The 12,838-nt window shown below is 40.7% G+C and overlaps 1 long non-coding RNA gene across 10 annotated transcripts in view; it reads left to right on the top strand.

Moving 5' to 3' along the window:
* LOC117981642 (uncharacterized) overlaps window positions 1–12,838 on the top strand; it is a 279,710-nt gene that overhangs the window by 103,253 nt on the left and 163,619 nt on the right. For all 10 annotated transcript variants that reach the window (XR_004673227.2, XR_008619761.1, XR_010109165.1 and 7 more), the window contains 3 exons: window positions 411–465; window positions 2,283–2,357; window positions 2,754–2,925. This is a non-coding gene — a long non-coding RNA (uncharacterized LOC117981642). The remainder of the gene's footprint in view (window positions 1–410; window positions 466–2,282; window positions 2,358–2,753; window positions 2,926–12,838) is intronic.

The following is a 12,838-nucleotide window of genomic DNA, read 5'->3' as shown; positions in this document are numbered from 1 at the left end:
CAAAGATAGTTTTTCTGTGTGTCCTGAGGTGGCCTGAGGGCCTCTGAAAGTCAGCCTCTGAGACACATGCTATAGGCTATCTTAGATATTTCCTCGATTTTTTGCTCCCCCAGCATTTTGAATACGTTTATATATTCATCCATATGTTATCATTGTTTATTTTCAGTTTTCCTGAATCAAACATTGGCTAATTGGTAACGTTCATTACATGAATGACTGAATTGATGAAACGGCCAATTTTGTTCTTTTTTTTTTATCTCTAGCATAATGTCTAGCATTTTACAGGTATTCAACAAATATATGTTTATTGAATGGATGCCTGGAGAGCCAACAACTTTCCTAATTCAATTTTTTTTTCTAATTTTGAGTAAGCACAGCCTACTTTCTCAGCATATCCTTTTCTCTTCCAGGATGGGAGAAGAGAGAAAACAGAAAAGACAATAGAAAAAGAAAAAATGGGACAAGGTATATTTATTATACAATTTCTCTCATCCCTTACTTTCTTCTCTCCATTTATTTTTGATACCACAATCATGAATTTTTCTATCCAAATGGACTTCCATAATACTCTTTGAGGAATGGCCTAAGAATGCTACCTTCAAGCAGCCTGATGACCACCGAACTTAGAAATATTTGGAGAAGTTGCAACAAATTTTATTTGGTGAAAGCTTACATGATTTCTCTTTGTGACATTTTCTTCCCCGACAACCTAAATGAAATTGTATATTTCAAAGCTTTCAAGACAAAAGAAAAGTTTGAAAATCCCTTGCAAGTTAGTACTGGTAAATTCATAGTTATTTTAACTCTATAAAGAAGTAAACATCATCACATTCCTCATGAAAAACTCCAGCAAGAGCCACTGGCACGGTTTGAATATAAACAACCAGCACTAAATGACTTCATCAAGCTACAATCCCTGTGCTCAGCGATTTAGAGGAAATCAGCAGCTTAACCAAGGTTTATTTTGTTTTTTTTTTTCTTTTGCTGAGCAATTGGGGGCCAAAAATAAAACACTATTACATCAAACTGCAGACAAATAAAAATCTGAATACATTTGCTGTCTTCTCAGGGCCTTTCTGAACCTAATGCACACCGGAGAGCCCAAAGCTGTCAAGATGTTTCTTGCCATTAGGCACTGGGGGATATTGTCCAATAAGTCCTGCTGGCATTGTCAGTTCTGAGGGTAAAGTAGGGGAAAGTTCAGAAGGATGTAAATATTTTCTAATAGATGAAAATGATATCTAACACATTCCCCTGCCCTTTTCTTTCTTTCTTTCCTTTTTTTTTTTTTTTTTTTTTTTACAAACAGTAAGAAACACTTTATTATAACTTTACAATATATAAATAGCTTGGGTCAAATCTGTGCTTTCTGGCAGCCGGGCACCAAGTCTGCTCCCCTGCAGGCTCCTGCCTTCCTTCACATTGCACTGTTCATTGGGTGGCTCTGGCCTGGGGCCTGGTGGTCGAGGCTGGAGTCAAGGCGCTGGGCGGCCCAGTCCCACCCTCCATCTCCTCATGCGGTGGCCTGTGCCTGTCATCTGCTTGGGTTGCAGCTGGTGTGGAAGGACCGCTCCTCAGGGGTCAGGCCAGCAAAGAAGGGGTGCAGCAGGGCCTCGGCCAGTGTGATGCGCTGGGCAGGGTCAAATTCTAACATCCTCCTCATCAGGTCAAACAGCTGCACGTGCTCCAGGGAGTCTTGGAGCATGTAACTCTGCTCAGGGACACAAGGTGCCTCAGTGTGACGGCAGGGTCGTGGGAAGCCACAGCAGGTCCCCTTGCCTCTGGGACGCCTTGCTAGACTGGATCGAGGAGGCAGTGATGCCTCCTTGGAGGACTCTACTTCCGCCCTCCTGGACAATGAGCAGCTCCTTTCCTTTCATGCCTGTTTAACGTTTTGCTCGGAAGGCAAGATGAATTATCTGCATTAATTAGCAAGTTGAAAAACTTCTGGATTGCCAAGTGTGTTCCTGTGGGTGGTGGGAAACATGTAAATATGATGTACAGCAATCTGTTGAAAAGAGCCAATGTTTTTTACTTTGTGAGTACATATGAAATGTGAAACAGCTTAGTAAGGTATGTGGCACTGGTCTTTCCAGTTAAACAGATGAACATTTGTCTAACAACACTGGTGTACAGTGCTTGAGCTTTGAAATGCCAATTTGCTCAAGACACTAGGCATTGTTAAAACAACACTCTTTGGGAGACAAGTTAAATCATTATCATCTCCAGCATACATAACAGTTATTGAACACTAAACTAATTATTTCATTTAATTTTCACAGCAACCCTTGGAGGAAAGTACAACTGGTATCATCACCATCTAACAGACAACAAAAATGGAGCATTGGAGCAGTTAGGTAATTTGGCCCCAAACCACAAAGATACTAAATGGTAGAGTCAGGATTTGAACCAGGTCAGTCTGACTCTCAGAGCCAATATCCTTCACAGCATTATGGTGAAGACTTTGTCCATCTTCTTAACTGGATGGCATTACAGGAGTTACTTAGCTTTGCTGTGCCTCTATTTCTTTGTCTATAAAAGGGGAACAACATTAATTTTATATCATTGATTTGTGAGGATTAAATTATATACTGAATATAAAACATTCAGTAAAATGTCTTGTTATGCATGTCATGCTATGATTATTCTTTTAAAGTGTCTAATTCGAGAGTTGGGAAAAATCTAATTACCATCCACTTTTCTCATTTGGCGAGTAGGAGTTGGACTGAGTAAATGAAATTTATTGCCAACAGAGCTCACATTCATGGACCTACACTGATAGAACTTGGAGGAGTCCACATCAAGCCTTCTTCATAGTAATTGATGAAGAAATTGGGGTCCAAAGAGCCAAGTCGTCATTGGGACTGTAGACTGGGAAACCGGGCCTTGGTAGAACTCTTCAAAGTTGCTGATGTGCCTTTCCGTGTGAGTACAATGAACTCTTATCTACCTTTTTGCTTTCATTTTCTTGCTGGAATGTGTCCTTTGTAAACAGTGACCCTATATTGTTATCAGTCAAGTACATGTTAGTTCAACATTTTTTTTTTCATATTTATAAATGTGAAAAATAAAATTTTTATCTTCCCAAAACTTAAAAATCCCTTCCCTATGAAAGTTTACTTTTCTTTTTGACATGTATTAAAAGAAGCACAGCATACATAGAATCCTTTAAAAGCCAATTTGAGGAAGCAAACCCAGAGCAATCACAATTATAGATGTATATGTCAATATATTTAAATATTATTTAAAACAGTGTATTTTGTAAAGATATGTATTTTTACCTTGAAAGTCCATATAAAACAACAGTTCCAAGTTAGGATGGGCAACAAACATGTGTGCTCATTATATTTGATTTTTTAAAGTTTATTATTAAATAGAAAGGCTCTGATATTTGGGTCTATTATGTTCACAACACTTTAAATCATTCTCATTTTATCATCAATAACCCCATGAGGTAGGTATTATGATCTTCATTTTAAAATGAGGTAACTGAAGATGTTTGGTAATTTACTGAACATCCTATAGCTACAAGGGGCAAAAGGGCAAAACTGAGACTAAAATCCAAATCTTTATGATACCCAAAGCTCAAGATTTTTCCATTGTTCTAGGCTGCTTTGAACAGAATTATGCACTACAGTTTATTTTTACCACACGTGTTATTTCTCATCCCACTTTTCATTTTGCTGATTGTATCAGCCACAGTCCGGTCAGGGAAAGAGAATTACACATCTTGGAAATCATGACTACAGCAGAGGAATTGGATTTTATACAATTGTGGAAGAGTTGAGAAGTAAAGGCCTGGCTGGAGGAGGGAATCAGAGGGTCATAGAATAGTCTGTAGCCACCTTCCCTGAAGCACTAGTGCCTGGAGTGAATCAGAGATGGTGAGGGGATCTGAGAAGCCTAGCATGTCTAGCTGCCCCCTGGGATTGCAAAGAAGCAGCTTGTGGAAGGGTCTGTGGATGCTGGCACCTTGTGGAAGCTGCTGCCCCCACAGCTCCACAGCCAGGTATGTGTATCATGCTTAATAGGACAAAGGCCAAACTCAACCACTGGACAAAGAAGACTCCTCATGATCTCTTTTCTGTTGATTTTGCCTGCTTCATTCCATACCACTACCTTACCACATTTTTCTTCAGCAGTGCAAACTGTACTCATCTTACAGGTTTTGTGCGAGAATCCAATGAGATAAAGGATAGGCTTGGCGCGGTGGCTCATGCCTGTAATTCCAGCACTTTGGGAGGCCAAGGCGGGTGGAAAACGAGGTCAGGAGATTGAGACCATCCTGGCTAACATGGTGAAACTCTGTCTCTACTAAAAATACAAAAAATTAGCTGGGCGTGGTGGTGGGCACCTGTAGTCCCAGCTACTTGGGAGGCTAAGGCAGGAGAATGGCGTGAACCCAGGAGGTGGAGCTTGCCGTGAGCTGAGATCGTGCCACTGCACTCCAGCCTGAATGACAGAGCAAGACTCCATCTCAAAAAAAAAAAAAAAAAAAAAAAAGAATAGGACAATGTCTAGGACAATGCTGGGCACAAAACAGGTGACCAATTATTACTCAACTTCTAAGTTATAAACAAGAGAATCTACTTCAGCTGGTTGAAGCATATGATAAGTTTATTCCAGGTTATTAGGTGGCTCAGAGGAGGCCAAATCAGCTTGGTGAGCATATGAACAGAAACAATATCCAAACTATACTATGGGTCTGTCGTAGCAGCAAGCCTGCTGCAGCTACTGCTAGGCACAGACACCACAACAGGCACTGCTAATGCTGGTCCCTGACTCCAGAGTTGCCACCACTGTCATTCCCAGAAACCAGAGTCCTCTGTATCAGCCTCACATGAAAATAAGGTTCATGCTGCTGTGTTCTCACCCTGCTGTCTTCTAAGTCAAAGTCTCATGTATGTGTCTGACTGGTAAAGCCTAAGTCACACACCTATGCTCTTGCTGCAAGGGAGACTGGGAAAGTAAGAGAGAAAGGGGAAATTGCCCCCTTGGAAACTTGTCAAAGACTGATTCTCTGCAGGCTGCCTTTTAGAAAATGAGCTGCTCCTTTGCAACTGGATGGAAACTGGCTATAGCACAGGATTAAGGCACTCAATTCTGGCCAACATGAGTCTTGGATCCCAGGAGAAGGGATGGTACTTCCTGAGTCTTGAATGCTGATTGAGGTGCTGGGGCTCAAGCCAAAGTCTTGCTATGTTATACAACTATAATAGCAAGCCTTGGTCCTCAGCTTCTTCCTTATACCAGGAGAAGGCCAGTTACCCTCACATCATGAAAGCTTAGGGCAGTGATAATAGAGATGTTTATAAGATATAACAATGTCCCAAAGAGAGCCAATGTTCTACCATGTTGTATTAGTTCATTCTCATGCTGCTAATAAAGAAATATCCAAGACTGGGTAATTTATAAAGAAAGAGGTTTAATTGACTCGCAGTTCAGCATGGCTGGGGAGGCCTTAGGAAACTTACAATCATGGCAGAAGAGAAAGTAAATATGTCCTTCTTCACATCATGGCAGCAAGGAGAATAAGCAAAAGGGGGAAAAGCCCCTTATAAAACCATCAGAATTCACTCATTATCACAAGAACAGCATTAAGGTAACTGCCCCCATGATTCGATTACCTCCCACCAGGTCACTCTCACAACACATGGGGATTATGGGAACTATTAATCATCTTAATACAATTCAAGATGAGATGTGTGTGGGGACACAGCCAAACCATATCACATGTTATATGACTATTATACCCTGAACCTTCACTAGTTGAGGGGAGGGGCCATTGCTAATCACATAGTGCATAAAAGTACCACGGCCCAAGGTTGCAGTCTGTCTCTAGGAGTCTGCTGTCTGGCCCTGTTAAGCCTCTGTGCTCTGCCCTAGAATGCAATGGATTACAGGGCCCTGCACAACTGCTACTGCTTCTATCTTTATGAGCTCTATTTATTTATTCATTTAGCCAGTTCTGGTGTGTGTGATAAATGGCATTTTCACTTTTTACCCAAGAACAAGTAACTGGCTTCCACCTTTGGGATGTGAATCTTTCACTGTGGAAAATTACCCAAATATAGGAAAGATAGTAAAAAAAATACTGGGTTATCACAAAGCCTGACAGATATCTACTACTGCAAATAAATGTTAATTTATAATTAATTTCCCCTCCCTCTTCCCTACTCGCCTATTCTTGGTGGACTCCATTATCTTGGGGAGTTGATTTTGGCATTAGGCAGGCCTGAGTCCCAGTTCTTCTTCTACTAAAACCATCAGGCCTTGGGAAATTAACATTATCTCTTATGAGTCTCAGTTGCTCATTTGTGAAATAAGGCGTACTAGTAAGACTTATTTTAAAGGATAATTGTTATAATTAAATGAAATAAAGTATGCAAATAACTTACTACTATGTCAAGCACTTAAGAAACACCTAAGAAATGTAAGCAATTCTTACAGGAAGACTTCAAGGAAAGTAGTTCTACCATGATCTTTATTGTTTAGGGCTTGTCTGGTGATAGTCTACTCTATTCTCTTACTAACACTCACCCTAAAACCCAGTTCCACTGACAATTTTGGGAAATATGCTCTTCATCAATGGAAAAGTGAGGAGGAGAGAAAGGAATGGAAAAACACATAAGGCTCGTGGAAGTTCACGCCTATATATCACAGGTAGACAACAAACTCAATTTAAATCACAAAAGTGCAAAGCAGCATAGTGCAGAGCAAAAGTTGGCCTTGCGGTCACAATCCAATGCTGAATTTCAGCATTCTTTTTTCCTAGCTATGGGACCTTGACACTGGCACTTGAGACCCACTAATTTATTCATTTAGCCAGTCATGCAGGCAACAAACATTATTGATCACCTGTCATGTGCCAGATGTGAACTGGTGTGAATTATACAGAGAATTTTGTAAGGGAGACAGGCATGGTGGCAAATACTCATAATTCACTATGAAAGATGTGATAATAGAGATGTTTACAAGATATAATGATGGCACAAAGGGAGTTTAAGACTTCCTGGGTGTAGGGGAGGACTCAGGGGATGCTGTACACAGTAGGCAGCATTGCAACTGGGTTTCAAATACTGTTAACTAAAAAAATCATGAGATCTATAAATCTGGAGAAGAGACTTTATTTCTTATAAGGGTTACAGCCTGTAAATATGGTTCTCCTGCAGGCTGGGAAGTATAGCCTTTGGCAAAGACCAGAAGACAGATACTTCAAAGGAGGTCAAAGGAGGAGGGGTTGGGGCAGGAGCTTTATGATGAAATGGGTTTGGCTAATTATACATATTCAGCAGGTTACAAGAGGAACTATAAATATTCATGAAAGTGGTCCTAAAGCATGTGTATTCACTACACACACATGTAACATACGACCCATGTTCATTTTGTTGGTGGAGACTTAATATTGTAGTATCTACAATTAGGCACTAGATGTCAAAGGCTGAAGCTGGGACATGAAGATAACCAAGTGTGCAGACTCTATAAAACTGGCCAGAACTAGTCTGTGGTTGGTGTTCTTCTTAACAGGAGAAAGCTACTGAGATAAGTCTCTTATCTAGCCAAAGCTGTAGTTATGGCTTGTGGAACAGGTGGGGTGGGAGGGGGGACTGAGGTGGTGTTGGTCAGTTAGTCAGTAGGCAATGGTGGCAGTGAATTGAATGTGACTGAGCTGCAATTGTTTGAACATTGCTTACCTTGAGGCCCCGTGCTTGCTGGGCTGCCACAGAACAAGAAAAACCTTGTGGAAGTTAGAGCATAGTTCATTCTTTAAGGGTAGGGTGCAGGACTTAAGTAACCCTTGCCTGGCACAGCCTTAGGCCCTGTTTATAATTTGGTATTTTATTGTCACAAAGAGTCTGTTCCGGCTACTTTAACATTAATGCTGGTTGGTTGTGTCTAAACTGCAAAAAGGGAAGGGGTATAATGAGACGTGTCTAACCTCCTGTCCTGTCATGGCCAGGAATTCAGTTTTTAAGGCTTCCCTGGGTTCCCTCTGGCCAAGATGGTATGATGGTGTCCATTCAGTCAGTTGGGAGGCTTGGGATTTTATTTTTAGTTTACAAGACTGAGTAAGAATTTTCAAGGCAGGCAAACGGAAAAAGGACATTTTAGACAAGGAGAAAAGCCTTATGCCTACACCTTACAACAGATTAATCCTGCCCTGACAGAAATCAAAGGGCCTAGATAATCAGTAATCAGATTTTTTTTAATGGGTAAAGCTTTTAACAGCAGAAAACTCCTTATCCTCCTCCTCATCATGATCATCATAAACATCAATAACCGAAGCACCAGTAAGCAGTTAAGTTTAGGTCCACAGGATTAGCCCAGGCAGAGTGAGTGTTCTTTGTATTTAACAAAGGCTCATCCTGGAAGAGGATATTGAGTCATTTGCCTAAGTCTCTGGAATTTTCACACTTTTACTGCCAGTATCACATATCAATGAATATTATTCTGGAGACATCCAGAAAGAGCCATATTTTCAGAGTGAGAAGGCAGGAATAAGAGGTAATCACTATATTACAATTACATTAGAAAGGAAGAAATTGGTTACATGAACTATCATTTCTGAGATATAGTGTGAGTATGGTTACAGATATAACATATTTGACATAGTAAACCAATGTAGTTTTATTTCCTCCCTAAATCACGTTCCCTTGCAGTCTTTCAACTTCATGGCTAAGCTGTGAGGCTCATTACTCTAGGCGAAGTGAGGACAGATCCTACCTAGGAAAAAGAGTCACTGAGTATCAAAGTCTATAATAAGTCTTAAAAATCAGGCTTTTTTTTTTAATAAGCAGGTTTTTCAATTTCTTTAACTCCCATTATCAGATCGAGTGCCAGACCTTGTGAGACTCAATTATTCTGAGAGAGGGTCTTGGTTAGCTCGTAACAAAATACCACAGACTGGGTGGTTTTAGCAACAAACATTTATTTCTCCCAGTTGTAAAGGCTGGAAGTCTGAGATCAGGATGCCAGCCTCGTTGGGTTGTTGGTGAAGGCCCTCCTCCTAGTTCACAGACAGCTGCTTTCTCATTATAACCTCACATGGCAGAGAGAAACAGAGAGAGAGAGAGTGAGTGAGCTCTGGTCCCTTTTCCTCTTCTTATAAGGACACCAATCCCATCATGCGTGCTTCACATTCATCTAGATCTAATTATCTCCCAAAGGCTTACCTCCAAATACCACCACATTGGGGATTAAGGCTTTGGAATATTAATTCTGGGAAAACACAAACATGCAGTCCATAGTAGGGAGGCATAACTCAGGATATGGCAGAAAGGAAACAAAAGCCCATCCCTTCTCACTCAGGTAGGCTGCAGCAAGAAAAGAGACAGAGGTAGAGCTAGCATGAAGCACTTTATGATCCTCAGTTTTCCCTTCTTAAAGATTCCCTCTGATATGAAATCTCAGAAATATCCACAGAGCCATGAGAAAATGATGGGCATTAGAGATGGATGGAGTAAGCGTTAAGTCTGAAGGAGTCCTACACGAGACCTCTTTAAGATGGTCCAGTATATGGCAAAAAAGTGGTGGAAGGGAGCTTTAGAGGTCAGTATGAGGCTTCACTCTATGCTCCTATGCCTTGCTTAACATTCAGGTAACCCAGGTATTCTCCCATGTCCTTGTGAGTAGGTGCACAGAATGCCAGACCTATATAGAATCAAAAAGCCTCTCGTGCACAAAGATTTTGTAACTAAGGGAAGGTGGCTGAGACCATGGATGTTAGCAGTAAGGGCCAGTACATCACCTCAGCAGGTCTAATGGGACAAGTCATACCTCAGTGGTCAGCAGCCTAGAAGCTAAACAGCTCGGACATGTAGCAAAGACCTGCCAGGACCTGTATCCTCACTCCTTGAAGTATGTGCAAGGACCAGCAGCATCAGCATCACTGGATCTTGTTAGATATGAAGAATCTTGGGCACCATCCTGGAACTACTGAATCAGAATCTGCACTCTGACAAGATGAACATTTAATTCATGTCACATTTAAGTTTCAGAAGCAGTGATCTAGAAGAGATTGTATGGATCCAAGGCCTCTGCCTCTCTCCTCTAACCCATCATGAGATTATACACCAAAATCACCCTCTGTAGCCATGTGCTCTCTTAGAGAGAAGCAAAAGAGGGGAGAAAATGTGAAGACCAAGAATTATACAGAGACTCAGTTTTCTAACGACATCTGAATTTTTGAATTGGACCAAGTTTACTAGATTGGACAAAAACTGGTCCCTAGAGATTAATCAGAGGTGGAAAGTGAAACTACATTTTCTTTGCCCATTTGAAAATAGTAGGGTTAGACTATAAGGCCTGCCGTAAAATGATCGTTGCATTTGGGGGGAAAATAGAGACTACTTTCCTGGTTTTTGATGTTTTCATTACTCATGATTCTTCTCAGTCAGGTAAAAATGAATGCGGCATACATTGTATGGTTTCTCATTTGCTGTTTCATATTCCTCACCTATTTTATAGTCTCTTGGGCATTTACATTTTTTGACTCATTTCTTACTGAATGGATCCACACTTCTTTTTGCACAGTAGGAGACGCAGCTTAAAGCTGAGCTTTTTTGCTTTTTTCTGCCCTGGGATTTAGGCAAGTCTGGACATATCTACACAGCTGGTAGAGGAGGCTGGCAGGACTCTATTTACTTAAAGGAATAAAGACCCATTTAGTAAAGAATTAATCTTAAAGGAAGAGAGTGGAGGTAAAGGAAAAAGGAAAGGGATCACTGGGTCTCAAAGTATAATATATAGCAAGTCTTCAAAATTAGATTTTTTGTTGTTGTTGTAAAGGAGTTTCTAAGATTCTTTTACTCTCAATTAATAGATAAAGTACCAGGATTCTTAGGACTTATTGATGCTTAGAGAGGTATCATTCAGGATCTGACAGGGAGGAAACAAAAAGCCCAGCCCTTCCGGCTCAGTTGGTTCATGGACAATGAAAAAGAGTGGGGTCTCACTCAGACTGTCTCTTACTTCATCAAGGAAATGAGGGCCCATTAGGCATAACCTCCTTCAGCTCCCCGGTATTGTCCCTGTAAATAGCTATATTAATATTCATCCAGAGCAACTTTTCTCTTGTCTCAGAGGATGCAATGTTGTACATTTTGTCAAGTATTTCCCTTAACTCCATCGCTTCCCACCTCTTTTTTTTTTTTTCTTTTGAGACAGAGTTTTGCTTTTGTTGCCTAGGCTGGAGTGCAATGGTGTGATCTAGGCTCAACACAACCTCTGCTTCCTAGGTTCAAGCAACTCTCCTGCTTCAGCCTCCCGAGTAGCTGGGGTTAGATTACATGCATGCACTACCACACCCGGCTAATTTTGTATTTTTAGTACAGACAGGGTTTCTCCATGTTGGTCAGGCTGCTCACGAACTCCCGACCTCCGCCTCCCAAAGTGCTGGGATTACAGGTGTGAGCCACCGAGCCCAGCCCCCTTCCCATCTCTTTAGGGACCTCCTTTTTTCAGAGAGAAAAATCTTTTCCTCTGTCCTCTTAGGTTTAGTCCCTGAGGATCTGCAAATTAAACTAACAAAACACAGATTAACAGGAGGAAAGAACATAATTTGTATTAACACTTATGTGCACAAGAGGTCACAGAAAAGAAGTGAAACTCAAGAGAATTTAACATCCCACTGTCAACATTAGACAGATCAATGAGACAGAAAGTTAACAACAATATCCAGGAATTGAACTCAGCTCTGCACCAAGCGGACCTAATAGACATCTACAGAACTCTCCACCCCAAGTCAACAGAATATACATTCTTTTCAGCACCACACCACACCTATTCCAAAATTGACCACATACTTGAAAGTAAAGCACTCCTCAGCAAATGTAAAATAACAGAAATTATAACAAACTGTCTCTCAGACCACAGTGCAATCAAACTAGAACTCAGGATTAAGAAACTCACTCAAAAACGCTCAACTACGTGGAAACTGAACAACCTGCTCCTGAATGACTACTGGGTACATAACTAAATGAAGGCAGAAATAAAGATGTTCTTTGAAACCAACGAGAACAAAGACACAACATACCAGAATCTCTGGGACACATTCAAAGCAGTGTGTAGAGGGAAATTTGTAGCACTAAATGCCCACAAGAGAAAGCAGGAAAGATCTAAAATTGACACCCTAACATCACAATTAAAAGAACCAGAGAAGCAAGAGCAAACAAATTCAAAAGCTAGCAGAAGGCAAGAAATAACTAAGATCAGAGCAGAACTGAAGGAAATAGAGACACAAAAAACCCTTCGAAAAGTCAATGAATCCAGGAGCTGGTTTTTTGAAAAGATCAACAAAATTGATAGACCGCTGGCAAGACTAATAAAGAAGAAAAGAGAGAAGAATCAAATAGACGCAATAAAAAATGATAAAAGGGATATCACCACCGATCCCACAGAAATACAAACTACCATCAGAGAATACTATAAACACATCTATGCAAATAAACTAGAAAATCTAGAAGAAATGGATAAATTCCTCAACATATACCCTCCCAAGACTAAGCCAGGAAGAAGTTGAATCTCTGAATAGACCAATAACAGGCTCTGAAATTGAGGCAATAATTAATAGCTTACCAACCAAAAGAAGTCCAGGACCAGAGGAATTCACAGCCAAATTCTACCAGAGGTACAAGGAGGAGCTGGTACCATTCCTTCTGAAACTATTCCAATCAACAGAAAAAGAGGGAATCCTCCTTAACTCATTTTATGAGGCCAGCATCATCCTGATACCAAAGCCTGGCAGAGACACAACCAAAAAAGAGAATTTTAGACCAATATCCCTCATGAACATCGATGCAAAAATCCTCAATAAAATACTGGCAAACTGAATCCAGCA

This window comes from Pan paniscus, chromosome 11 (assembly GCF_029289425.2).
Source record: "Pan paniscus chromosome 11, NHGRI_mPanPan1-v2.0_pri, whole genome shotgun sequence".
Taxonomy (NCBI): Eukaryota; Metazoa; Chordata; class Mammalia; order Primates; family Hominidae; genus Pan; species Pan paniscus.
The sequence above is the reverse complement of the archived record's forward strand: the minus strand, read 5'-3'. Positions and strand labels throughout refer to the sequence as shown.